Here is an 8,551-nt window from a genome sequence, read left to right as displayed (position 1 = left end):
TAATAGAAGGAGACCCTAAGAACTGAACGTCTTGAAGCCACGATGGAAACTTCTGGTGGTTATTATCTGACACTTTTCCAGTCTTTTGCTTTTCAAGTCCTACGCAGTATTCTGAAGAATGTGTATCTCACATTAATACCAAGTATCTCCTGCTCAGAGCAGCCTCCATGCTCCAAAATACTGACCACTACTACCAGCATGTTCATGGAGCGGCTCAGAAAATGAAAGCTGCCTCCTGAAAATTACTACAAAAAGGCCTTTCAGGAAGGGGGTGTAGCTCAGCCGTAGAGCGCATGCTTTGCATGTATGAGGCCCCGGGTTCGATCCCCGGCACCTCCAGCTGGTGATTTTGCTCTGGCACTATTCAATCCTAATTCTCAAGCAACGGACTTCTGCCTCCTAACATTTTTCTACCCTATTTTCTGCTCATATAGAGAGTACAAATGTGGCCCAATGCGTTGCCTCGAACTGTCTCCAATCTCTATGTTGTGCGCCTCGACGTCACCTAAGGCAATTGTGACGGCAGAAGGAAGACAAAAAAGAAATGAGGAGGAAAGAAGAACGGGAGCCCAACGGGGTCTCTTGGACCCAGACAAGAGCCTGCACATCCACAGGCGGCTCCCGTTCGCTCCTGTTCTGTACTATGATAAAAGAGACGGAAAGACGAAGAAGAAGGGAGAAAACTGCCCCGCGGCCATCTTTTTTTTTTTTTTAAGTTATTTTTGTTTTCTGGGCCGAAGAACGGAGTGAAAGCATCTGTCCACTGATTTCTCCATCTGCGCAGAGAGCCAGACACAAGTGCGATCAGTGCTGAGACAGGGACTGCGTGGCTCTCCAGCCGCTGGAAATGGGAGGGGAGGACGCCGCACAACCGAACGAAGACTGCCGGGGAATCAGAGGCTGCGACATGCGAGGGGCAGAAACCAACACGGACCAACATTCCCTACTGATATTCCGTAAGACTGACTCATATTACCATATTTCCTCAGCCACTCCATTTTCCTCGATAAAATAAAACATTGCCTGGGTACTTCTGGTAACAGCAAACGGAGGCCCCACACGAAAAAGTAGGAAAAGATTTTCTGTCACAATAGAACATACATGCAGAGTAACAGGTGAGTGGATCGCAGGTGGGCTGGGCGCCTCCTCTGGTGGAAAAAGCAAACATTTCATGGTTTTTTTCGATTCATCTGATTACATCTGCTTTTTTTTTGAAGATGGAACTCCCAAGAAATCCTACGCACTCATGGTACCTTTGAAGGTTTCCAATGGTGTGTGGTTTCCAAAGTGCTGTTCCCTCTGAACATATTTGCTGTTGAATTAAAGTGTCTCTGAGAGGCAAGAGGGGAGGAAGTTTGTTCCGAGTCCACCAGGCTAACACTCAAACAGGCTAGCATATCTTTACTTCTTGATTCTTTTGTCCAGTGAAAACATCTATAACCAGCATCCAGGAGGGATAATCAGAAAATTGGCAAGAGAATGTTGTTTGCCGGGACACACTCAAATGATAGAATGGAAGTATCAGGAAGTCTAACATGATGGGGAGCCAAGGTTGGGGTGAGTCGATCTTGGGCTGACCACAAATCAGGAGCAGTGCCTTTCTTTTTACCACTAAGCCACCTTTCTTTTGATGTAGCCGTGCCTACAAGAGGAAGGGCTTCATGTAGGGAATTAACAGTGGAACTGGGAACACACAGTGGTTGTCCTGACACAAAGCGCAGACTCAGACAATGGGGGTCACCAAAGGATTTTCGGAAGGTCTGGTTTTCCCAAGGGGGTATAGCTCAGTGGTAGAGCGCGTGCTTAGCATGCACGAGGTCCTGGGTTCGATCCCCAGTACCTCCATCATTGTTTTCTTCCACAGGACACCAGTAAGAAGAGGTCCATGATATTCCCCAACTTTAAAATTTTCTTTGTGTCAAGGTGAATTATGTTGGCCTCCATTTCTCTCTCATCCAGAGGGTGATTCGTGTTCATCCACTTGAGGTTATTTGCTGCTTAGGATTATCCACCTATACTTTCTGAGAAGTCCCAGCAATCGTTAACGTGGACCAGCACAAGGGAAGCAAATAGTATTCTTGGCCTCCAGCCAATTTCTAGTTGTAAATGAAATCATCAGAAACCGTAGAACTGGGTGGCCCAAGTCTGATTTCAGGTGGGAAGCTAAAAGGCTCAAGTCCTTTTCTGTTTCTTCTAACTCCTCCTAACCAGGCTGCAGAAGCCCTGCGAGCTTTCACTAAAAGATTTCACTGCCAGTGGTTGAAGGTTTGATGTGTCGGTGGTCACTTTTTCCATTAGAGACCCACAAACTCGGAACCTTAAGCTATTTAACTACAAACACATGGCAAATGATGAAAAGATAGCGGTTACCTCAGCTGAAATTTGCTGGAAGTAAAAAGTATTTCTCTGGGTCCTCTGAGGAACTTTCTGGTCTGTGAAGCATACTCTGAACTCCAGGGACCAAGATCAGTATAGGAGAAAGCTCATTTTGTTGTTTCTCATAAATAAAAGTAATGAACCTTTATTCTCCCAATCCCAATGGATCCTTTTCTACCTCACTGTACTTACTCTCCAGGAATAACCTCCTTTAAAGCTACGGATAACCCACACCTCCAGATTAGAGCTCTTTGTGGTATCACAGCGCTAAGCAGAAATCCACAGGGAAATACTCTGCAAGCATCTTAGATGATACAAGCATCTTAGTATCATCTTGTTAAAAAAAATAAATCTGCTTTTATTTTCAGCTCTATTTCATGCCAACAAAGGGAAAAAAATAAGTTAGTAAACACCCAGAAGGCAGAAAAGCGACCTCTCTCCATATGCAGAAGCCAAGCAAGCGGGTGGGCTTCCGAAGGCGTCCTCTCTTTTGCTCACTTTCTAAACGCTGTAACGTCCACCGCCTGCCAGGTGGTCACAGGGCGTCGCTAAACTCAGTCTGGGGTCAACCCACCGACTAGGGAGGGGTTCCCCTATTTCCCTCTGCACCTGTCCTAGGACTGAGGAGCCGCTGGCCGCACACGCAGTTTGCACGGATTGCCCCACGCCTCCGCCTTTCCGCAGCCGCCATCCGCCTCTGCAGAGCCGAGCGCTGCACGTGAGCAGTAAAGGGGCTCGTTGCAAACGCCAGGAGGAGTTTCTTCAGGGCGACGCTAGCTTTAATCTCTCACACATTCGAGGAGAAATATGTGGAGCAAACAAACGGGAACTTTCATTCTCACCGTGTGCATCTCGAGCAAAAGCTAATACGATTAGACGTTTCCACGGTCACGCTCAGTCTCGAAGCCGCCGGCAGATCCGCGGCTGAGTCTCCACACGGGCACGCGGGAAATCGGGAAATCCCTGCGGCTCCCTCAGAAGCTCCAGTATCAGCGGTTCCCGGACCGAAAACAAAATCCCAACATCACGTGCGTCCCCAGAGAGCGCAGCGGGTTTGTGGAGCTGGGGCAAGAGTGCGAGGCGGTCTCGAAGCGCTCACAGCCTGCGCGAAACGAACCAGGCCCCTTCCCGGCCGAGCCACCTCCCTCGGGACAGAAAGGAGCGTCTCTTCCCTCCTGTCCGGAGAAGCGACGGAGACACGCGGCGCGTACACTCGCTGTGCCATCCCGTCCAGCCGAGTGCGACTCACCTTGAGGACTCTTCCTGCCCTCGACCCCTCTCCCTTTAGTTTTTCTTCCTCCGCTTCCCCGCACGCGCCTCTTACTCTCCCCGCAGCTGGCGCTCGGCTGGTCTCCACCTTCTGGCCCGTTTACTCCTGAACGAACTTTTCACAGGAGCGCAGCGCTCCCAGAACCGTTCACACGCATTGTGAGTACTGCGTGGAGATTCACATGTAGCAACTCTTTTAACTTCGGCATCACTTTCCTTTTCTTTTTCTTCTCTGTATGCTCAACTTCAAGCCTTTCTGCAGCAGAGGCTGAGGCTGCGCGCAGCTGGGGAGACGCGCGAGGCGCGATAAACTAAGAGTACAGGGATGCTGTTTCCTGCTGGGAAAGATCGGACGGTACAATCCGGAGAAAAAAATTAAAGTCGTCTGTAAGATAATTTTTAAAAGGAAATTATCAAAAACCATTTTCTTATTAACCCTAGACTCTCTCAGAATAGGAGACTGAGTTTGAAAACTATGCAAACATAGGGACGGTTTTAGTAAAATTCTGTTTGCAAGTCATCGTCAGCTGTAGCAGTGTCCTCATTCCAGAGAGAGTTGTTTCTGAAATTCTGTAAACGTCTGAAATTGTTTCTTCATTATTTAACAAGTCCAATGCCTTGGCACTTTTGAATTCACATAAGAATTTCTAGGCTGAGGTGGGGAGGATGGATTGAGCTGGGTAGGCAGAGGTTGCAGTGAGCCGAAATTGCACCACTGCACTCCTGCATGGGTAACAGAGTAGTGGAGCCCTGTGTCTGTGGGTAACCCCCATATAGGCACTGAGGAAGGAGAGCTAAGCAGAATCCTGGCACAATGAAGGTCTGAGGAATATCTCAGTTTACGGTATTACTTCTCAGTTATTTCCTTTTATATAATCCTTTATATAACCATATATTAGTTTATAGAATTAGGGCTTGGCGAATATCTCAGTTTATAGTGTTACTACTCAGTTATTTTCCTTTATATAATCCTCTATATATAATCATATATTAGTTCATAGAATGAGTGCCTAAAGAATATCTTACCACTAAGTTATTTCTCTCTCTCTCTCTCTCTCTCTCTCTCTCTCTCTCTCTCTCTATATATATATATATATATATATATATATAAAAGTTTCTTAGTTCATGATCGGAGGAATGCCTAGAATAGACACAGTACAGAGCATGAATTAAGGAATAAGCAGCTTATAGTTGGAGGAATGTCTGGAGCAGACACAGTGCAGAGCCTGATTTAAGGGAAAAACAGTTATACCAGGACAAGATCCCATGGCCCAGGCGGCAGCGTTCAGTATTGTAAAGATACTCACTGTATGGCAGGCTTGGGGCAAGAGCCACTCCTCCTGAGAAAGGAGTTGTAGGACCTTGCTCCAGTTCTTGTGGAAGGCTGCCTGCAGACCAGCAATCCCTTGAGCATCTGAGGGCTAAAAACCCCTCCGGATAATCGCACCGTGGTAACTGTGAACTTTATCAGCTCTTGTTACTGTGTCAGCTCAAAAAGCATCCTCCTATAGAATTCATTGGGAGCTGCCAGCAGGCGGCGTAGACCCTGACAGCTCTGTCACAGCTGTGGGACTTAAGCATCCTCCTATAAATCTTCTTAGGAGTAGCATGCCCCTAGATAGAGGTATTGCACACTGCACCCTCTTCACTGCTCACAGCCCACCTCCATGCCTCAGTGACCTAATGGGGGTGGACCCCTTACTGCACATGGCCCACTTCCTTTCCTCAATGACCTAATGGGAATGGACCCCTTGCTGCGCACTGTCCATCTCCTAGCCTAGGTGACCTAATGGGGGTGGACCCCTTGTTTTATTGCTCACGACCCTATCACTATCCTTAAAGATGACTTCACTCACTACCCTACCCCCTAACCTATACCCGATAAATACAGACGCTTCTGGACATTCGGGGCCTCGCCTGACTCCGCTTATAGGTTGTGTGGCTCGCCAAGCCCAGCTGCATTTTCCTTGTACTTCTGTGTCCTCCCTTTTTATTTCTTGGATCCAGCGCCTCAGCACAGCATAAGGGACACCCCACAACCCTGTGGGACCCTCAGCCCTACATGTGTCAAAAAAAAAAAAAACTCTAATGGTCACAGGTGAGTGAAAACAGTTATTATACACCAGTGTGCAGACCACAGTTTAAAAAAACCCTAAGAAAGCCGGGAGCAGTGGCTCACACCTGTAATGCCAACACTTTGGGAGGTCAAAGTGGGTGGATCATGAAATCAAGAGATAGAGACCATCCTGGCCAACATGGTGAAACCCCATCTCTACTAAAAATTAAAAAATTATCTGGGCATGATGGCATACGCCTGTAGTCTCAGCTACTCTGGAGGCTGAGGCAGGAGAATCACTTAAACCCAGGAGGTGGAGGTTGCCATGAGCCAAGATCACACCACTTGTACTCCAGCCTGGGTGACAAGAGTGAACTCTGTCTCAAAAAAGAAAAAAAAAAAAAAAAGAAAATAGGTTTCTGTTTATTACAAATTACCAGTCTTGAGTGATTTTGTAGCAACCCAAAATAGACTAAGATGATAGTATATGATTTCATTTATATTATTTAAAACATAAGAAAAATAATCTACAGAGATAGAGGACACAGAGTTTCAATAATTGGGGTGAGGCAAAAGGCAGCTCTTGGGTGGTGAAAACTTCAGTATCTTGGTTTGAGTTTTGATTATATATATAATAAACCATAAGCTGAATACGTTTTATGCATTTTATTTTACATAAATGAAGACATAAATTTAAAAACAAGAAAAAAAAGAAGGCTCTTCTAGATACTTCCTGGCTACCACACTCAGCTAATTAGCCACCACACTTGGCTAATTTTTCTGTATTTTTAGTAGAGATGGGGTTTCACCATGTTTGCCAGGTCTTGAACTTCTGACCTCAGGTGATCTGCTTGCCTTGGCCTCCCAAAGTGAAGTGATTACAGGCATGAGCCACTGACCCCCCACAGAAACTTATTTTCTCACAGTTCTGGGGGCTGGGAAGTCCAAGATCAAGTCTGGTGGTGGCCTCTTTTTGTGTCCTCACGTGGCAGAAAACTGAGGGCAACATAGAGATGAACTTCCTTTGTGAAGTCCTACTATAAAGGTACCTGATATTATTCATGAGGAAGAAACCCTCATGGCTTAATCACTTCTTAAAGGTCCTATCTCTTGATAATTATCACATTCCAACACCTAAGCTTTGGAGGGGACACTTTCAAACCATAGCAAATATTTACTCATTTGAGTATGGATTCTTTCACTCAATTTTTGTAAAAAAAAAAAAAAAAAAAAAAAAAAATTAGATACATTTTCTTTTCTTTTTTCTTTTCTTTTTTGAGATGGAGTTTTGCTCTTGTTTCCCAGATTGAAGTACAGTGGTATGACCTGAGCTCACTGCAACCTCCACCTTCCAGGTTCAAGCGATTCTCCTGCCTCACCCTCCCAAGTAGCTGAGATTAAAGGCATGGGCCACCACGCCTGGCTGATTTTGTATTTTTGGTAGAGACAGAGTTTCTCAATGTTGGTCACGCTGGCCTTGAACTCCTGACCTCACTGGCCTCGGCCTCTCAAAGTGCTGGGATAACAGGCATGAGCCACCTGCATGGCCACATTTTCTGTATATTGTTGCTAGTAGCAGTAGTTATTTTCTATTGCTCTGGAGTATTCCATTGTATGAATACTGTACATCATTATTTATTAATTCATTTTACCATCCAGGTACATTGGCAGCACCCCTAGTTTTTTGTTGAAATGTTTGATGTTGCTGTAAACATACTGGTACATGTCCTTTAAGGGAAATGCTCATGCACTTCTCTTGGGTGTAAATGTAATTGTAGAGTTTAGGGGTCATAAGTTTATATATATGTGTATTTAGTTTTAGTTGATATTTTCAGGTAGTTTCCCAGTGTAGATGTAGCAGTTTACAGTCTCATCAGCCATGTATGAGTGTTCCAATTGCTTCACATACTCAGCAACACTTGATATTATCCACTTTTTAGGTTGAGTGGTTCCGATGAAGAGTAGTATTATTTTGTGGGGTTTTTATTTTATTTTATTTATTGATTTATTTTATTTTTAGATGGTGGCTTAATCTGCTGCCCAGGCTAGAGTGCAGGGGTACAATCTCGGCTCACTGTAGCCTCTGCCTCTCGATTTCAAGAGATTCTCGTGCCTCAGCCTCCTGAGTAGCTGGGACTAGAGGGGTACATAACCGTCTACATTTTTGTATTTTTAGTAGAGACAGGGTTTCGCCATGTTGGCCAGGCTGGTCTTGAACTTCTGACCTCAGGTGATCCACCCGCCTCAGCCTCCCAAGGTGCTGGGAGTATACGCACCCAGCCTTGTTGTGTTTTTAATTTGCATTTCCTTTATAGCAAATGATGTCAAGCATATTTTATATTACTCAATAGCCATTTCTTGTTAAGTACATGCTAATTTGCTCTTTCTTACTGAAGTTTTAGTCTTTTTATTAGTGCTTTGTAGGTGTTCTTAACATATTCCTGATAAGGATCCTTAGTAAAATACAAGTATTGAAATATCTTCTCATAGACTGTGGCTCATCATCTCTTCTTAAAGCGGAGGGAGCTTGAAAAACTTTGTAAGCAGATGAAAGGGAAGAAATGCAGAAAAACAGGTTGAAGACCCCAGAGAAAGTTTCATCTGGACATCTTACCTGTTAGCAGTGGGAGAAAGTGCCCCCAGGCAGTTTGCTGGAGAGGAAACCTCAGAATAAACGGATGGGATGAAATGTTCTAGAAGCAGAAACAGTGTGATTTGGTCTATGATTCTCTTAGATTTCTCCTGGTAGCTTCAGAGGATATCGTTTAGAGTAAGAAATAGTGAGATATGAGACAGTGGATTTTCTATCTGGCCAACTTATTATACCTTTGAAGACCCCTCAGAAATATG

At 45.0% G+C, this 8,551-nt stretch overlaps 2 non-coding genes across 2 annotated transcripts; both read left to right on the top strand.

Annotated features, from left to right (window-relative positions):
* Nucleotides 1–267: 267 nt before the first annotated feature.
* On the top strand, nt 268–339 carry TRNAA-UGC (transfer RNA alanine (anticodon UGC)). Its single transcript has one exon. It is a non-coding gene; the product is annotated as a tRNA-Ala (tRNA).
* Nucleotides 340–1,773: 1,434 nt separating this feature from the next.
* Nucleotides 1,774–1,845, top strand: TRNAA-AGC (transfer RNA alanine (anticodon AGC)). Its single transcript has one exon. It is a non-coding gene; the product is annotated as a tRNA-Ala (tRNA).
* The last annotated feature ends 6,706 nt before the right edge of the window (nt 1,846–8,551 follow it).

Source organism: Aotus nancymaae, unplaced genomic scaffold, assembly GCF_030222135.1.
Source record: "Aotus nancymaae isolate 86718 unplaced genomic scaffold, 86718_ANA_hifiasm-v0.15.2.pri h1tg000051l, whole genome shotgun sequence".
Taxonomy (NCBI): domain Eukaryota; kingdom Metazoa; phylum Chordata; class Mammalia; order Primates; family Aotidae; genus Aotus; species Aotus nancymaae.
This window is presented reverse-complemented; position numbering and strand designations above follow the sequence as displayed.